At 40.3% G+C, this 18,997-nt stretch overlaps 1 protein-coding gene across 1 annotated transcript in view; it reads right to left on the reverse strand.

Moving 5' to 3' along the window:
• The window catches only part of Slc14a2 (solute carrier family 14 member 2), a 358,539-nt gene that overhangs the window by 253,422 nt on the left and 86,120 nt on the right, over nt 1-18,997 (reverse strand). The window lies entirely within an intron of this gene.

The raw sequence follows: 18,997 nt of genomic DNA on the forward strand, positions 1-18,997 counted from the left end.
CATGGAGATTTGGAGAAAAGACTTAAAGGTCTCCATATTCTTGAAAGCCTTCCACATGGAAAAAGGGTAATTTTTGCTCCTTGCTAATGGTTTAGTTAAGATCAGACTTATAAATAAATGGAAAATGTAAAGGTCAGACTGTAATTTCAGGGAAGAAAGAATTTGCAAGAGTTGATTGTTGTTTAACAATAGAAGCAACTTTCTTGCCAAAGCTGAGTGGCACATCTTTTTATGGAGGCGAAAAAAACCCCCTTGGATTGACTATCAGAGGTGTTTTAGGTGAATCCCCATCAGGAGTGCATTAGATTCAATAACTGTGGCTCTTTCCACATCTGGACTTGGTGATGTGAGTCACTCGGTTCTTAGATTTGTTTGCTTGTTTGTTTAGGATACTCCAGGAGTGGGAGAAAGAGGAGATGGTAACCCAGAGAAGCCCGAAGGGATTGGGTTCTAACTGGATGGATTCATATCTGGTTCTTTCCGTCTTTGAATTTTTTGAGACAAGATCTTGTTATGTAGCTCAGGCCAATCATGGACTCTATATCAGCCTCCCTAGCACTGGGACTATAGGCACGCAGCACCGCCATGCCGGGTTTAGCTTTGTGATTTACTGATTTACTTCCTTACTTTGAGCTTCAATTTTTCATATAAGAGTCCCCTTAATTTCAAATTACACAACATGTTGAGTAGCATAATTCTAGAATTCTCCAGCATTCCAGCAGATGATATGAAAATAAGGAAGGAGGGAATAGGGATATACCAAGCGCCAAACTGACAGCAATGTAAAATGACTGCTGACAGCCCAGGACATGACAAAAAAGAAATGAAGAGAAGATAGATATCAAGCAGGAAGAATTTCACTTTGCAGATCATTTATTATCTTCCTGCAACCCCCGGCCTAATGAATGCCAATGCAGCTCAAGGTGGCTGGCCAGGTGATCAGTGGCTGTGGTCCTTCTAGTGAGATGAGGGAGGCAGGTGACAAATCCATATGTGGTTTCCCTAAGAGGGAAAGCTTGAATGAATTTAGACTACCTGAACATCAGGGTGAGGAGGGGCTCTGATGATTGACATTTGGACCTAAGGCTGGATCTGTCTCCATCATTTATGAACCATAAAACTTCAGAGCTCTGTTTTCTCTTCTTTAAAACATGAGTGATGGGATCACAGAAGGGCCATAGGTTATGAGTGATGAGGTGGTCACAAGATCAGAATGCTTGGAAGGTTCTTGATCTGAAGTCAGAACTGTGATTGGCTATTGCTCTGATAGGGTAACCATCAAAGAAATGGTAATTTTTTTGCATCTAACTTGTAGATCTGGGAAGATATCCCCAAGATGTGGTGAAGGAGAGAGCATGTGAGGTACTCCATAGACAATGTAGAAAAGGCTGGAAGGCTTGGAATGGTTCTGAGCGTTCATGCCATTCTCAAGAAACCTCCACTCCCTTGGGTGTCACTGTTCTTACTGTAGAGGAACAGGAGCTGGCACAGGCTACCCACTGAGGGCAAATCACTCCTTACATGGATGCTGGCTAAGACAGGCTTCACAGAAGTGAAGCCAACTCCTAGCAAATTTCAGGCATGGACTGGAAGAGGGGAGCAAGGCATGTTTAGGACTTGGGGCTTCCATAGCTCTCTTAATTTCTCTCAAGTGTAGCTTGAACTCATATGTATAAAGATAGCCTTAAATGAATCATAGCTAAAATGATAAATAAATAATATTATAGCCATTCTGACTAGGATGAGATGGGATCTCAAAGACAACAATTGCTAGCAAGGATATGGGGAAAGAGGAGCCTCTATTTACTATTGGAAGGCGTACTATTTCATATAGCAATCATGGAACTCAGTACAGATACTTCCCAGAAAATTAAAACTAACGTATGACTCAGTTGTACCACTCCAGGGCCAATACTCAGACTGTCTCCTGCTGCAGAGATTCCCAAGTATCTATGTTTATTCCTGTATTATTCACAAGAGCAAGGAAATGGAACCAACCTATCTGTCCATCAAAAGATGAATGGATGATGAAAATGTGGTACATATGCACAGTGTAATTTTATTTAGCTGTACAGAAAAAATGAAATTTGCAAGAGCATAGATCGAACTGGAAAGTATTCTATTAAAGAAGGTGACTCAGACTCAAAAGGACAGAAGAAATCACATGTTCTTTAGTAATGTGGATCTTAGGTTATGATGTTTCTGTGTGTGTGTTAAGTTTCCTTTCTAGCTGTGACTAGTAAGGGAGCCACAGCGATGCAGGGAAGAGGTGGTGAGGAGTGGGGAGGGTGCTAGGATTTATGAGATGAAAATTGAAAAGGAGTTATGGGTGGGGATGCATGGGTACTGACCAGGGTTGGGGGTCAGTTCAGAGGAATGATGCACAAGAAGAGAGGAGAATCAGCAAAAACAAATTTTGTTTGAAAAAAGGCCATAATGAAAACTGAGCATTGTGTGTGCTAAGTAAAAAAATTACAAATAATAACAGTTGAAAATAAACATTTATATAGAACATATAAAAGAGGACACTGGGCAAGAGGAGCTTTTCAGCCCAGGGTCGCTGGTGAAAGAATGTCAGCAGAGCTGAGGACTCAATGTGTTCGGCTCCATTAAATAACAAAACAGATTGATCCAAGTGTAACTTCAAAACTTTAAAGATTGGAATTTCCGATTTTTTTTTTTTTACAAAGTGAGGTTGAAAAGTTATATCTACACACACACACACACACACACACACACACACACAAATGTCTGCAGAAAAGTAAAGGTTCAGATATAAGCGGCCTTCCACAAATGAAACCGAGTGTCAGTGTTTCAGACAATGTAATTCTGACATCAACATGGTATATGCCTCATAAGCCACAGAGCAATTTGGGCTGGGACATTTAAAGACATGTTCTTTGATGCCAACCTCATCTTAAACAGAGGTGTTAAGTGTGATCTGGCATTTCAGTAAATTTTGGGTCAACTTTATGCACATCGATTATCCCGTCTGCTGTACAGCAATGAGGCCTTCATTGACATAAATGCTATGTGGGCCCAGATGACAAAATCAGCAGCAAGCACTCATGAAGTTTGAAGAGAAGCAAGTAGATGAAGAGTAGAACACCAGACAAGTAGAGGTGGAAGCTCTGTGCTGGGGGTGGGGTTGGGGTGGATATTAATGAAAAGTCTACCCTTGGCCTTGAAAGACATGTCATTCACTTTGGCTGTCCCAAGAAAGTAATTCAGCAAAGTGGTTAGGATCCTAACTTCGGATTCCCACTGTCCATGTGACCTAGAACAAGATAGTTAACTTCTCTAAACACTGCTCTCTTCATCTATAAAGTAGGCACAGCAATACTGACTTTGGGATGCAGTTATTACAATCCCGGTCCTGGGGCCTCTCAACATAGAAACTGTTAGCATTTTCTTTGCATCTTTCAGATTTGACCACCTCAGCTAGAATCACCTCCAAACCTCCTTTCTTGACATTTGTCATGTGTCCTAGTTTATTCATGCATTTGTTTTCGGTACTTCTCTCAAATAATAAAAAGTAAGTTCCACCCAGAGGGAATTTTTGTCCCCCTTTACACTACTGGAAGAGTTCATGGCATTTAGCAGGCAGTCTGTGAATGTTTGTCTAGTGATGAATGAATGAATGAATCGATTCACTTACAAGGTGAGGAAGGCAGCACTGGGAACAGTACAATGGAGCACTTCTCCCATTGGGATGCTTAGCAGGTGCCAGATGACTTAGCTATCCTGATTGTACCATTCATGGAGCCCTGTTTGCACTTCAGGCAGTGAATAAATACTGCATGCAATTGTTCACTGGGTATTTTAAGAACACTACTGACAGGCTGGGCCACTGGATCTGAGGGTGTAGAAAAGGTCTCCTGTTAATCCTACCTGTACATGCCAGTGTCTATCCCAGGATCTGGCTGTTCTCCCAGTGACCATATCATATCTACCTCATTTGTAATTTTTTGTGTAGGCAAAATAAGTGATTATCTGTTTTCTACAGTTCCAGGCCTGTTATTAACTTCTTTTATTTACTTAAATCCTGTTCCAAAAAAATGGATGAGAAATTTAGAATGGAATTCATAGTTTCCAGAGCAGAAACTATAGGTCAGAGTAAACTTGAAGGAAGAGGAGGGATGTGGGGTAAGTGCATGCTATAATTAATATCTTTTAGCTTAGGGTTTGGGCATCTACCAAAATGCAAACGTATCTTTTTACAAAGTATATAACATACCCAATAATATGAAATAATTTTATTCCTTATAGTGGGTATGGGATCTTATGTGAAAATATTTTAGAATAGAGGTGTGGATGGGACACTAGGCTCTGGGGAAAACGGAGAGGAAGAGGAGGGAGAGAACAATTAGGTTAGTGTGTCAAACATCATTTGCTTTCTTATTTAGCCTAAGCCTGCCTGCCTTCTGGCATTTATAAACAGATACCTTAAAAAATAAATTACCTTTCAGTTCTTCAGTTAAATAACTATTTAAGTACCTTTTATAGCAAAATCCTAGAGCACTAAATTTTTTTAATGTTTACCCATTTGCTCAATCCAACAAAGATAGAATGCTGGTTTAGGTTAATTCAAGACCCCAAGAGTCACTGAAAGAACTAAGTTTTCTATACTGAAACTGGATTTTATGCTGCAGAACTACTTGAACACAAAGAATAAAATTTTATTTGATAAAGAATGAGATGATAACTTTAGGAAGGTATAATTCGGTCACCAGCTCACCATGATTTTCGGGCAAACAAGGAGCATAATCATGTACATGGACCCATAGCCCACATTGAAGAGCAAGAAAGTCCATGAAGCACCAGACCAATGACCAAAGGTGGCCAAGAAAGCAAGTTGAAAGCCACCCTGCAACCAACACATTCATACTCCACCCCTTCAGTTAATCTATGAGCTTCCACAGCCAGCCTAATGACTGGTCAGAGAGACAATTGCCAGTGAATAATTTTAGATTGATCTCTTTCCTCTGTGGGATTCTTGATAAACAAAAAAGATTTCCACCCAAATGATTTGGATGGAGATGTTGAGTATGGACACCCTCAGCTTGTAGTTTATTTAAAAAAAATGCTTTCAATTTTTCTTAATGGAATATTATGTCAACTATGTACTTGTCATATACACCCTTTATTGGGTTAAGGAGAATTCTTGCTATACATATTTTAAATATTTTTGTTGAGAGATTTGTAGTAGTGGGGGTGAAGAGTAGGGTTTTGTTCACACTAGGCAAGTGTTCTATTATGGAGCTACATTCCCAGTTCTTACTAACAGGATTTATTATGATGGGATATATAGTTTTGTTGTATGCTTTACTTGCATTTATTGAGATGATCATATGTTTTTTGTCTTTCATTCTGTTACTATGTAGAATAATGTTTTTATTGATTTGCAAATGTTGATTCAACCTTGCATGTGAGAAGATCTTTTTTGATTATGGCAAATGATCTGTTTAATGTACTATTGAGTATGACTCAACTAGATTTTAGTTGAGAAAGTTTGCATCTGTGTTCATCAGTTATGTTTAATGTAGTATTTTCTACTTGGTGGTGTCTTCTGGGGTTTGTTTATCAGGGTGATACTGACCTCGTAAAGTGAGTTTAAAATTATTTCCCACTCTTTAATTTTTGAAGGAGTTTGAGGAGAATTTATGTTAGTATTTGGTAGAACTCAACAATGAAATCATTCTTTGTTGGGAGATTTGTAATTTCTAGCTCAATTTCCCTGCTAATAATGAACTGTTCATATGTCCAATTTCTCATATTCTAATATGTGTAGATTATGCTTTTAGGAATTTATCAGTTTCTTCTAGGTTGTCCATTTTGTTGGTATATTTGTTCAATTATTTATATGCTATTATATGTATAGCAATTATGATATGCTAGTATATTATGATCCTTTATATTTTTGTGTTATTGGTTGCAATGTCAGGGCAATTAGGAAATATAACACTTAAATAAGAAAAGATGAAGTAAAATTGTCTCTTCTGTCATATAATCTTAAATGGAGACAATTTCAGATGACTACCTTCCCCTAAACCCTGTTAGAACTGATGAATAAATTCAATAAAGTTTTAGGCTACAGTATTAACACAAAATTAGTGGCATTTATAAACATTAATAATGATATTTATTAAAACAGAATTTAAGAAAATAACCCCATTTACAATAACACAAAACAAAAGTAGTTAGATATACATTTAATCAAAGAAATGGGATATGTGTCTTATAAGCACCAAAAAATATTAATGAGAGAAATTAAAAATGACACAAACAAATGAAATATAGCTCATTTTTCAAGGATTTGAAGAGTTAATACTGTTAAATGTCCATACTTGACAAAGTTCTGTATAGATTCAATGCAATATCTATGAAAGTTTCTTCATTTCTTCACAGAAATATTAAAACAACCATAACATTCATATATAAACACAAAAGACCTCAAATATTAAAGGCAATCAGGATTCAAAAGAAAAAACCTAGAAGCATCATACTGTTGGACTTCAAAATATTACAAAGCTCCAGTAATGCATTGAGAATATTATAGCCATTAAGATATATTCATAGACCAATAGAGTAGGGCAGAGAGCCTGTGAATAACAGACACATCTGTGGTCAACTGCTTTTTGTGAATGATGCCAAGAGGACAGTTTCTTCAGTAAAAGCCCCTAGGAAAACTATAAATCCACATACAGAAGAATAAAAATGGACTTTAATATTAGACTTTATTTAAGAATCCAAATGGAGAAGAGATTCAAATGTAGAGCCTAAAACTACGAAACTACTATATGCAAATATGGGAGAATTATCCTGTGATATTGGTCTAGACAGACATTTCTTTTTTATTTACTGTTTTATTAGGTGTTTGAGAATTTCATTCAGCGTATTTTGATCATATCACCCCAATTCCTCTCCTTAATTCCTCCCAGATGTATCCCACCTCCCTTACCTCCTCTAACTTCATGAATGTTAAAAAAAAATTAATAAAATTACTGCTCATGTTGTCTGTATACTTCTGTGTATATAGGACCATGCACTGGAGTGAGGTTGAGCCACCAAGAGCCACAGTCTCAAAGGAAGTCACTTTCCCTCCCCAGAACCACCACCTGTCTATGACTCTTCACTTACGGCTGGCGGCTCATGGATGCCTTCCTACTGCATGCTAGAATGTTGACTAACTTGGTCTTCAGAAGGTCTTGGGTGGGCAACCACAGCTGCTGTCCAGAAATCACTGTTTGCCTTAGTCCTCCCTGAACCTCTGGCTCTTATGATCATCTTCTGTCCCTTCTTCCATGATGGTTCCTGAGCCTCAGGGAGCAAGGATGAAATAGATGTTCTGCTTTGGACAGAACACTGCATAGCTATGTGTTTGACAGAGATTTCTTCCATAGGGCCAGGAAAGTCCAGACAATGAAAGGAAAAATAGGCAAATAGTGTAGAATCAACCTAAAAAGTATGGGCATAGCAAATGAAATAATTAATAAAGGGACAATTCATGGTTTGGGAAAACACATTTACAAATGAGAAATATTAAAAACAATACAGGATTAACATCTAAAATGTAGAAGGAACTAAAACTACTAAATTCTAAGAAAACAAAAATCCTACTAAAAATTGACAGAAGTGGGACATTTGCATGACTCCCTTCTCCCAAGGCTCAGAGAACTTTGTAGAGAGGGGGAGAAAGAATTTAAGAGTTAGAGGTCAGGGAGGCCTTCTGCAAAATGTGTCTTCTGGACGCATCAGGGCTGTTGCACCCATGAACTCAGCTGTAGCTGCCTGTATAAGACACACATAAGATCAAGCCAGTCCGTATTTCAGCACGGGTGGAGGAGATCCCATCCCTAGCTGAGCGCTATTGGCAGTTGATAGCAAGTGAGTGTGGAGACTAAGTTTTCTTCAGGAGTGTGGGCCCTATGTTCCAATGGGTGGCCCCACACCCCTGTGAATACGGGCAGCACTAATTGCACCCAATGTCTCAAAAAGACACACAGAAAAGAAGAGAATACAAAATTAGGAAAGGTGCATGAAGGGTATCTGGAAGAAGTTGACAGAGGGAGGTGGTAGATAGTATCAAAATACAATGTATATGAACACAAAAACTCCTGAGGAATAGGCTAATAATTTTAAATGAACAAAGGTTTCAAATAGATCTCTCTCTCTCTCTCTCTCTCTCTCTCTCTCTCTCTCTCTCTCTCTCTCCACACACACACACACACACACACACACACACACACACATACAAATGGTAAATAGATACATGGATAAATGAAAAAAATCCTAATTATCTTCAATTATCATAGAAATGCAGATTAAAAACCACAATGAGATCTCACCTAACCCCTGTTAGAGACAACTGGCCAAACTAGCAGAAACACATGAACTGTGAACCAATAGCTGTGGAGACCCATGGTGCTGGACTAGGCCCTCTGGATAAGTGAGACAGTTGTTTAGCTTGAACTGTTTGGGAGCCCCCAGGCAGTGAGACTGGGACCTGTCCTTAGTACATGAGCCGGCTTGGCTTTTTTGAACCTAGGGCCTATGCTGAGACACTTTGCTCAGTCTTGGTGCAGGGAGGAGGGGACTGGACTTGCCTCAACTGAATGTACCAGGCTGGCCTGACTCCCCAGGGGAGACCTTGCCTTGGAGGAGGTGGGAATGGGGGGTGGATTAGGGGTGGGAAAGGCTGGGGGGGTGGGAGAAGGGAGGACAGGGGAATCCATGGTTGATATGTAAAATGAATAGAAAATCTCTTAATAAAAAGAAAAGAAAAAAAAAAAAAAAAAAAAAAAAAGAAAAGAAAAAAAGAAAATAAAAAAAGGAAAAATCTTAATTATCTTCAATTATCATAGAAATGCAGATTAAAAACCACAATGAGATCTCACCTAACCCCTGTTAGATCAGCTGTTGCCAAAAATTAGTGTTGGAGAGGATGTTAGTAGTATTGCAAATTAGTATTTGGAAAACAACCTGGAGCTTTCTCAAAATATTAAAAATAGAATTAGCATGTTATCCCACAATATCACTACTTGTCACACACGTCAAGGTTTTGAGGTCAACAAATCAAAAAGACACCTATACTCCTAAGTTCACTGTAGACTTATTCACAATAGTCAAGCTATTGAAATAACCAAAGCATCTATCAACAGACAGATTTTTTTTTCAAATGTGATATTTATACACAATGGAACACTGGTCAGCCTTAAAAATATAAAATTCTATTTCATGTATGTCATTTGCAATGATATGAAAGACTTTAGAAGACATTGTTCTAAGTGAAATAGGCTAGGCACAAAGAGAAAAAAAACATGATTTCATTTATGTGTTCATATTTAGATGCTAAAAATGCCGAATTCACGGAGGTAGAGAATGACTGGTGGTCACAGAAGCTGGGACGAGTTGGTCAGGGGAAACTATGTTCAACATGTACTGAGCTAGAGTTAGAAGTGAGTCCTATTGTGCAACAAGATGACTATAGTTAATAATAATACAATGCATATAATATATATATATAATGCATATTAAAATATTACATTGTACCTTTTTAATAAAGGCAATTGTTATAAGTTAAAAACAAAAATCTCAGAAACAATTTGAAATGAAAAAGTTTAGTCTCCCAATGGTTTAACTCTAATTCTTATCTTTAATTCCTGTTTATATTTATTTGTACACATTTATATACTAACAGCTTAATAGTTTACTTCTGTCTTTTATAACTCTATATTCAATATTTAAAAACACTTCATTAGATGCTTCCAACACATCAGCATGCCTTCTTTAAAGGAGTCACCCCACATCTGGATGCCCAGGAATCCTCTTTAGGATTCCAGCCTATCACCCACAAGATATATTCATGTGCTCCTGTGACCTTCACTTGTCCTCTAAATGTCCCCAGATCGAGTAGATGAGGCTGTGATTTCTTCTATCTTTCATGTAAGTGGCAGGTATTCTGTATAGTGGGCTTCTCAGATGAGAAGCATGGTGTGGAATTTACATCCTTAACTGTTCTCTTGGGGTAACATAAAATAGAGTGGTAGAGCTTAGGACAGCTTTATTTCAATATGTAAATATCTTGAGCTCCAAGCAGGAACTGGCTTACTGTAGCCTCGCTACCAGAAAGAAACAAGGTGCTTTCAAACCTGATGGCACCATTTGTAATAATTGTAACTCTTGTTACCAAGAATGTGGGGTGAAAGTGTTCTCCAGCTGTAGGTAAAGGCCATTTTAGGCTTGTGGGTTTCTTAAGATGGGATCAAGATGAACTTTTGATTATCTAGGAATTTTTATTCATTTGAGCCTTTTCCTAATTGTACACTGTCCTTAAAAACCAGGCCAAAGTTGGGAGTAGTGGTAGACTCCTGTGAACCTAGAACTTGGGACACTGAGGCAGGACGGTTGCTTCTGAATTGAGGTCAGCCTGGGATACATAGTGTGCTGACTCATTTTATGTTACTTGACACCAGATAGATTCATTTTGGAAGACAGAACCTGAATTGAGAAAATGCCCCAACAAGGTTGGCGTGGGAGCAAGCCTGTGGTGCATTTTCCTGATTGATGATTGATGTAGGAGGGTCCAAATCACTGTGGTTGGTGCCACCCGTGGTCTCGTGGTGCTGGGTGTGATGAGGAGCCAAGCTGAACAAACCACGAAGAGCAAGCCAGTGAGCAGTGTTCGTGCATGGCCTCCGCATCAGTTCCTGCCATTAGTTTCTTTGATAATGGACGGTGACATGGGAGTATAAGCTAAAATGAACCCTTTCTTCCCCAAGTTGCTTTGGTCATGGTATTTTATCACAGCAATAGAAACCCTCACTAAGACACATAGTGAGTTTAAGACCAATTTGGGTTATGGTATGAGACACTCCCCATCTTAGGACAAATAAACACCCAATTAATCTAAAACAGATCAGGTCAAGAATGACTTCCTTCCCTTACAACCTGACCTCAGCTAGGATTCCACTATTCTTATTGTTCCTACTATGGACAACGCATGTATCGTATATCATGCCCCTCCTACAAACAGCCTTGCATTCTCCTACCCCTACCCTGAGATATTTCATACGTGAATTCGTTTCTTGGGACAAATCACTCTGATTCTTCGTGATTGGTGGTCTCAATTACTGCTTGTGGGAAGCTCACACAATGTTCTGAATTTAAAAATGCACAATGGAGAGAGCTGAGAAACCACGTTCTACCCTGTGTCCTAAACCATCTCTCCCCACTTGTCCTCAGGATACCTGAAATTTCCGACCATCAGACTTAAGAGATGTTTCATCCAAATATAGGCATGATTTTGATTGAGAGAGATAACATAATTGTGAACTAATCTGTTCATTCAGTTGTTCACTCAGAGATTTCCACTGTGTATCTTGTGGCTTGAATATGAAATGCCTTCCCCAGCCTCATGTGTGGAACACTTGGTCCCCAGCTGGTCGTACCATTTTGAGAGGCTCTGGAAACTTTTTTAAAATTAATTTTTAAGATTAGCATACAAAGTAATGAGTTTCATCATAGTATATTCATACATATGTGTCACCATACTTTGTCCTCATGTGCTCATCTCCTCACTGCCCTCAGCTATCCCCTCCCCCACCAGCTGCCTCCCTTTCGTTCCCCAGTTAGTCCCTTCTGCTTTCCTATGACAAGCATTCCATTATTTCTTGTAATTTTCCACCTTCTTCAGATGTACTTCTTCCTCTCACGCTCCCCTTTCTAGTTTTGTGACCTAGAAACACACATACATAAACACACACACACATATGCATTCATGTGTAATTTAAAACGTATAATTTTAAATCTAGGTTCGGCATACTTTATTTTTTTTTAAAGCAAACGGTATTTGTTTTGCTGAGTCTAGCTTATTTTGCTTAACATAATGATTTCCAGTTACATTAATTTTCTTGAAAACATTTCATTTTTCCTTACAGCTGCATAAAACTCCAATGTGTATACTACATCTTCTTTACCACCCTTCTATTGATGGACATCTAGACTGTTTCAGTTTCCTGGATATCGGGAATAGTGCAGCTATAAATGTGGATATGAGAGTATCTCTGTAGTTTGTTGATTAGGATTCTTAAAGTCGACACCCAAGAATGGCATAGATGGGTCCTATGGCAATTTTGTTTTCAGTTATTTTCCTTTTGAGGAAGAAAGTTTTGGAAACTTTAGGGGGTAGGGTCTAGTTGGAGGAAGAAGGTCACAGTGGGCATGCCTAGGTTCCCCTGGTCCTCAGTTCCTTTGTCTCTGTCTCTTGACTGCTTTGAGGTTAATAGCCTGCTCTTTCATGTGTCTCACCTACGTAGTGCTCGGCCCCCAATGTGCCTAGAAAAATGGAGTCAAAGGACCATGGACTGGATAGTTAGAAATATGACTCAAAACAAACCTTGCCACCTCTCAAGTGTTTGTGATGGGCATTTTATCACAGGGGTGTGACAGTAAGTAACACAGTGTGTTTATAGTGTAGAAGGTACACTTTTGGACAGCCCTGCAGCTGCTGTGAAGTACACTCAGAGACTGATCTTGCTTTCCAGGGTGTGGTGATTCTCAGTTGTTCCCACCAATGTCTGCTACCTCCTCCCTTTGAAAGATGTAAAAGGGTGAGTTCCATGAGAACGTTTACTCATCCTTTGTGTTGCAGGGCAGGTGACTGGCCCTAGCTAAAAAGTGGAGGCCAGAGTCATGTGTGTTATACTCAGGATAAAACACTTAAGTGCTTGTATGAATCCCTCCAGACTTGTTTTCTTTCTCCATGGTTACCAGGAAAGTATGAGTCAGTGGCTACTCCATTAGTGATGGTCATAACAAAGACTCAACTGATGGGACAAACTGATGGCCTCCATGTATAAGATATCAACGAAGGCCCAATGCAAGAGAGCAAGGGGGATGGGCTCAGTGTAGGGAAAACAGTACTTCCAGATAGCTTCCAGAAATAGTTTGAGTTCATGTCTGGGAGGAGATTTGACACTCAGAGGATATTTACGCCAACTAATTCTGATTGAATCACACCGCTCTTCCATTAAATAATAAGTTGTTGCTTACTGTTTATCGTTTTCTTGGTCATATACCAAAAGGTTGGAATTACTATCAGGCGCTTAGTATTATCATCTTCCCATTTTACAGAGAGGTAAAGTAATCTGTTCCAAGTCTCAGCCAGTTGATGTCATTGCAGAATCAAATCCCACCCACAATGCATGGTTCCTGCTCCTCCTCAGGGTTTGTTGTGCTTTTGAGAGTGGTGTATTGGAAACTGTGGAGTGGAGGGAGGGAGACTTCAGAGCACATGCTAGCAGGATCCAGTTTCTCTGTGAGTGAAATCTTCCCATTGCTGTGGAGCATGGAGCAAGACTCTGCAGAGAATTGTGACTTGAGCCATAATGGAGTGGCAAGGGACAGAGGGAAAGCTTGGGCCCATTAGGGGGCACCCTGGCCCTTCAGACTGAAACTTGCAATTGGCTCTGTTTTTTCCAAAAACCCTCCTGGGGTCTTTGAGTTTTAAAGACAATTTCAGAAAACAGAGTTCCAACTTTAGAAGTCACAAAAACTGAGCATGTCACCAATCCTCACTCAGCCCCAGCCAGTTTTAACGCTCTTTCCCTTCTATCTGTGGGTTTAGGATATGAAATTTCCATGAGACATTTGACCCTTCACTTTGGGTTTTAAAAGCCAGCCACAAGTAGTTTCCAGCTGTGTTTTTTGAATCAACTCCAGCTAGGCAGATGTCGCTCTTCATCGGGGTCTCCTCATTTAGCCCAGAAGAACTCAGCCCCATGGCTCTCACCTCCAGTCCTTGGTGAAGAGCTTTTCTACGCTGCTCAGAATCATTCTTGCACATCAAACACAGCTCTCAACTCTGAACCCCAGCAACTTTCTCATGGCTGCCTCGAACAGTCTCCTTTCCCTCCCAGACACCATAAGCTCCTTTGGGAAAAGCTTTCTGCTTGGCTCGTGTTCCTTAATTCAGGTCCAGGGAACTGGTGTTAGCTAACTAAGTCCTTGGCTACCCTAAGCCTATTTTATCTTCATTTTTCGATGCCACCAACTGAACTGAAACGTGTTTACATACTTAATTTTCTGTGTAACTGCTAAATGGCCCTAATCACTGTGTTGCTGTATCTGATTCCCCAGTCTTTTGGAGCCATGAACTTGGAAGGATTTTAAGTCAGTCCCAGGTTCAAATCATGGCTCTGGAATTTTGGCTAAGATGTCTTTAATGAGTCACTTAAACTTCTGCTCTCTTACTTTCAAAATGTGGATATGATAATGACAACCATGTCCTGTTATGTGAGAATTAATGACAAAATATCTAGCCCTTCACGTGCATTGAGTAGATACTGTATAGGTTTTTCTAACCCCCACTCTCCATCTATTTTGTTTTCTCCGGAAACAACCTTCTAGTCCTTATCTTTCAAACGGCCCCCTTCCCTCACTCAGCTTGTCCCTATCAAGTCCCTGTATTTGCGTATTGGAAACCGGCATCTCAGCAGCCTAGGAAGGGAGGCTGAACTGTGCGAGAACGTTGGGAGCCAAAGACGAACACCTTGCCGTGTGGAGTTAGCACCAGCCTCACTCCATCGGTGTGCAGCCCATAATTCCTGCAGTCAGAAGCTTATCAAGTTGCAGGGAATTTGGTAGCACTAATCAAACATTTGCCGTGCAGCACCTGGGACTGGTGTGTGCTTTAAGATAATGTCTGCCTTCGGATTGGATGCTGGTGATTAGAGCAGTAAATCAGCCCCACTTCGTGGTTACAGGTTTCCTTGGCCCACTTAGAGCATCAGATTCCAGCATGCAGATGTTTTTCAGCTTCTCTTTTCATCTCCAAGGAGAACAATTACAATATCCTAATGTTCTCCTGCCATCCGATTATTCCCATTTAGCTTATGCATTTTAGCTCATCAATAATAAAAGGCAAGAGAAGCTGCTCATCTCTGCTTGTAGGGACCATCATGTTGGAACGTGTGTAACCTTTTCACCTCAGTGGTGTTGCCAAAGAAGGTCACTGTGGAATTTTCACCTAATTGAGGGCAATTGGTCATTTGGGTTTGCAGCCCTATGCCTTGAACATGCACACACCCTTCTTCACTTTTCTTGTACATTTCCATTTGCAAGACAGATCTGTTAAGGGCCACACAGGGCAACAGGAGGTCTGGTTGGGTGAGGGGGAGACAACTCTTTGTGAGGGCAGTTAGCTACATACCATCCAGCAGAGGGCGGCTGTGCTTAAGAGTGGCCTCCAAATTCTTGTCATTATTCAAAGAGGCTGAGACAAGTTGCCTATGACTTTAGGACATCTTCTGAAGCTCCCAGTGGAGGCAATAGTGTCATTTCCACCAAAGAACATACAAAATTCCAGGAAGCCCTTTAGGGTGGCCCCCACCACTCCCCCCTGGCTGGTTCTATCAGTGTTTCCAAGATGCTCTTTACTGTGAAGGTGAAGTCCTCAATTGCTGGAAGTGGAGCCAGCATGGAGAAGCCAGCAGAGGAACAGATCTGGGTGTTTCTCATACGTTCTAGTGGCTTAGGAGAGAATGCAAAGCTTTCTTAGGTCTCTCATTTTCAAACGAATGCATTTTACTCCTAATCTTAACTTCAAGCTTTTCTACAAGCAATTCTCTTTCCTCTGGGCTCAAGTTAGGGATCGTCCTTGATGGTTAAATTTGCTCATTTTCTCGGGATTTCCCCTTGATATTGGCCCCTCTGAAATCATTCTTGCAAATGAATTGCAGGTTAACCTCTTTCATTGTCTCACCTCTTATTATTATCAAGGCTCCCTTAGAGGCTGCGGGAAACTGTGCAAGGGGAAAAAGTCAAGGGAATTGACAGGTTCTGATGAGAAGGAAACGAAGCAGCCTGTCCGAGCAAGTAGAGTCCAGGGGAAGTCACCCAAGCCTACTTTTCAAGTTATATTCGTGTAACATCCAGCTGGGATAATGGTTTAGTATGTAACAGTGTGTGGGAAGATTAGGCCTGAATGGAAGATCTAAATTGGATTCAGATCATTACAGAAGACATCAGGCTAGTGAGAAGAGCCCTGGGATGCACAACGCCAGTGATGTGAGAATTTAAGAAAACAAATCTTGTCTATATGAAGATTTTGTTCAGGGTCATCAAAGAAACGATAGATGGGAGTTCTCTGTGGACTGGGTGATCACTCTGGGTGACCTTCATGCCAATCTCAATCCCCAGCCTCTGTGGTTCTCTGAGTTGGATGTTTTGAGATGCCACTAGCTGAAGAATTTTCATGTGGTCACTGCTCTAGTTCTCTTCCATTGTGACAAACATCATGATAAAAAGTAACTTAGAAGAAAGGGTTTATTTCATCTTACACTTTCAGGCCACAGTCCACCATTGAGACAATCAGGGTAGGAGCACAAAGCAGGAAAGTGAAACAGAAACCATGGAGGAATGCTGCTTGCTAGCTCACTCACTGGCTTGCTCTCTAGCTCATGCTCAGCTAGCTTTTATGGACAGCCCAAGTCCACCTGTTTAGGGGTGTTGCCACTCTAAGGAGGCTGGACCTTCTTATATCAGCCATCAACCAAGATAATCCCTTAATGGATGACCACAGACCAACTTGATTTGGGTAATCCCTCAATCAAGATTCTCTCAGATGACTGATTCTAGGTTATGTCAAGTTGACAGCTGAAGCTAACTAGAGTGGTCAATATGTTTCATTGTGTTTTCTCAGGTCTACATGCACAGATTGCATAGCTGCTTATGGAGGAAGGAATCACATGAGATTATGGGAAAAGCAATGTCTGTGAGTTAGGAGACTTGCATATTGGTCCTAGTTTTCTCACTAACACATTGTATTAAGTTGAATAAATCACCTTCCTTCCTCAGTTTCTAGTTTGCTTTTCAGTCACAGAAGGCGATGTGTAGCATAAATGAAGACAGGAAGTCTCTGTCCATATCCTACTCTGTTACTAAATCACCAAATTCTTTCCTATTAACATGGGTACAGAATTCTTTTCAACTCTGCATCTGAGAGATCAGTATCAACCCAACAGATCAATTTCTTGGAGAGGGAGCTTTTGTTTTCTTCTCTTCTCTTCTGTTTTGAGGGCAGGGTCTCACTGTGTGGCCAATACTGGCCTCAAGCTTGCAATTTTTCTACTTCAGCCCTGTAAGTGCTGGAGTTATAAGTGTTCAACATCTTGCTTGGCAAAATAGATATTTTTTCTAGTTATTAAAACTCTTGACCATCACTAAACTGTACATTTCTAAAGGCTATTTGCATTTCTAATGTAAATTCATCTCTTGCTATATAATACCCCTAGCTGCCATAGTCATAGATACAAACATTCTTTTATTTGCCCTCACCATTCATCCATGGCCAGGCAGGAGCTGCATCTGCAAGCTCTCTTAGTAAGTGTGACTCAGTTTTCTCAGCACACAGCATTTCCCGCCAGGTCCAGACCCAGCTAGGAGACATATCATTATACCCCCTTACTGAGTCAGACCCAGGACTCTTACCTTATGCCACAAATTCTCTCCCTCCAGTCAGTTGGACATTTTATGCTTATACCCAGGCAGGAGCCTCATCCTCTATCTCTCTTGATTAGCCTTACCCTCATCTCATTCCATTCATCCATGCCACCCTTCTAGGCCTAGGCCCAGGCCCAGGTAGAAGCCGCATCCATGTACCATCTTGCTGAATCTGACTCCATACTACCCATCCATTCTGTCCCTCTGTCCAGGATTGAGCCACATTTGTGAGTTCTCTCCATGATTCTGACTCATTTCCTTTCTTCCACTTTGCCCACCTCCAGACACAGACCCAGCTAGGAGCTGTACCCAAGTGTTCTTTTATGGAGTTTAACCCAGACCCCAATCCCCTACTGCCCATCCATATTGCTCCTCTAGGTCCAGGTGGGAGCTACATCAGTGAGCTTTCTTGACCCATGACTCTGTGCTCCTTTGCTGAGTCCTACCCAGGTCCGTGGACTTGAACTGCTCTCCAGTCCCAGGCTTAGGCTTGTCTGGGAGTCACATTCGTGGGCTGTTTCAAAGACTTTGTCTGGTACATTGTCCCTCACAGCCTTTCCATATCCAAGCTCAACTGTAGAGTTGCACCAGGGGACTTTCTCAGACTTCACCCAAGCAATTTAATGAATGAAATTATAAACAACACACACACACACACACACACACACACACACACACACACACACACACACACACACACCATGCAGGAACTTTGGAAATCTGTGGAAAGACTAAATCTGTGAATCATAAGCACAGAAGGAGAAGAATCCTAGGTCAATAGTATAGACCAGATCTTAATGAGTTCATAGAAGAAAACTTCCCCAAGTCAATGAAAGATAAACCTATAAATATATAAGAAACACACAGAACATTAAATAGACAGGACTAGAAAATTTATTCCTACCAGTATATTATAATTAAATCACTAAATATAAAGGCCAAAGAAAGGGTATTGAAAGCTGCAACATGATAGTCTCAAGTCACATATAAAGGAAAACTCATCAGAATAACTGTTAATTTCTCAATGTAAACTTTAAAAGCCAGAAGAGCCTGCAACAATGTACTTCAAGTTCTAAAAGACTACAAATGCCAGACTGCTTTACCCAGCAAAACTATCTGCCATAGTTTAAGAAGAAAGGAAAACTTTCCATGACATAAATAGGCCAAAATAATTCATGTTCACCAAATGAGGCCTACAGAGTATGCTAAAGGTAGCATTTCAGACTGAAGAGAGGGACAAGACCAACTAAGAGGCTCCATCCAAACACAGGTATAAGTGCTGAAACATAAAACAGAAATAAAACATGAATAGAAAAACCAACCAACCAATAAAACAAACAAGAAAATTACAACAATCAGTAAATACATTTCAGTAATAACTTTAAATCTGAATGGTTTCCACTCATCAATCAAAAGACCCTACTTAGGTCAATGGAGTAAGAAACAAAATCCATCTTTTTGTTGTCTACAAGAAATTCATTTTGTTTTCAAGTAC

Source organism: Peromyscus californicus, unplaced genomic scaffold, assembly GCF_007827085.1.
Source record: "Peromyscus californicus insignis strain IS unplaced genomic scaffold, ASM782708v3 Scaffold_17__1_contigs__length_78620276, whole genome shotgun sequence".
NCBI lineage: Eukaryota > Metazoa > Chordata > Mammalia > Rodentia > Cricetidae > Peromyscus > Peromyscus californicus.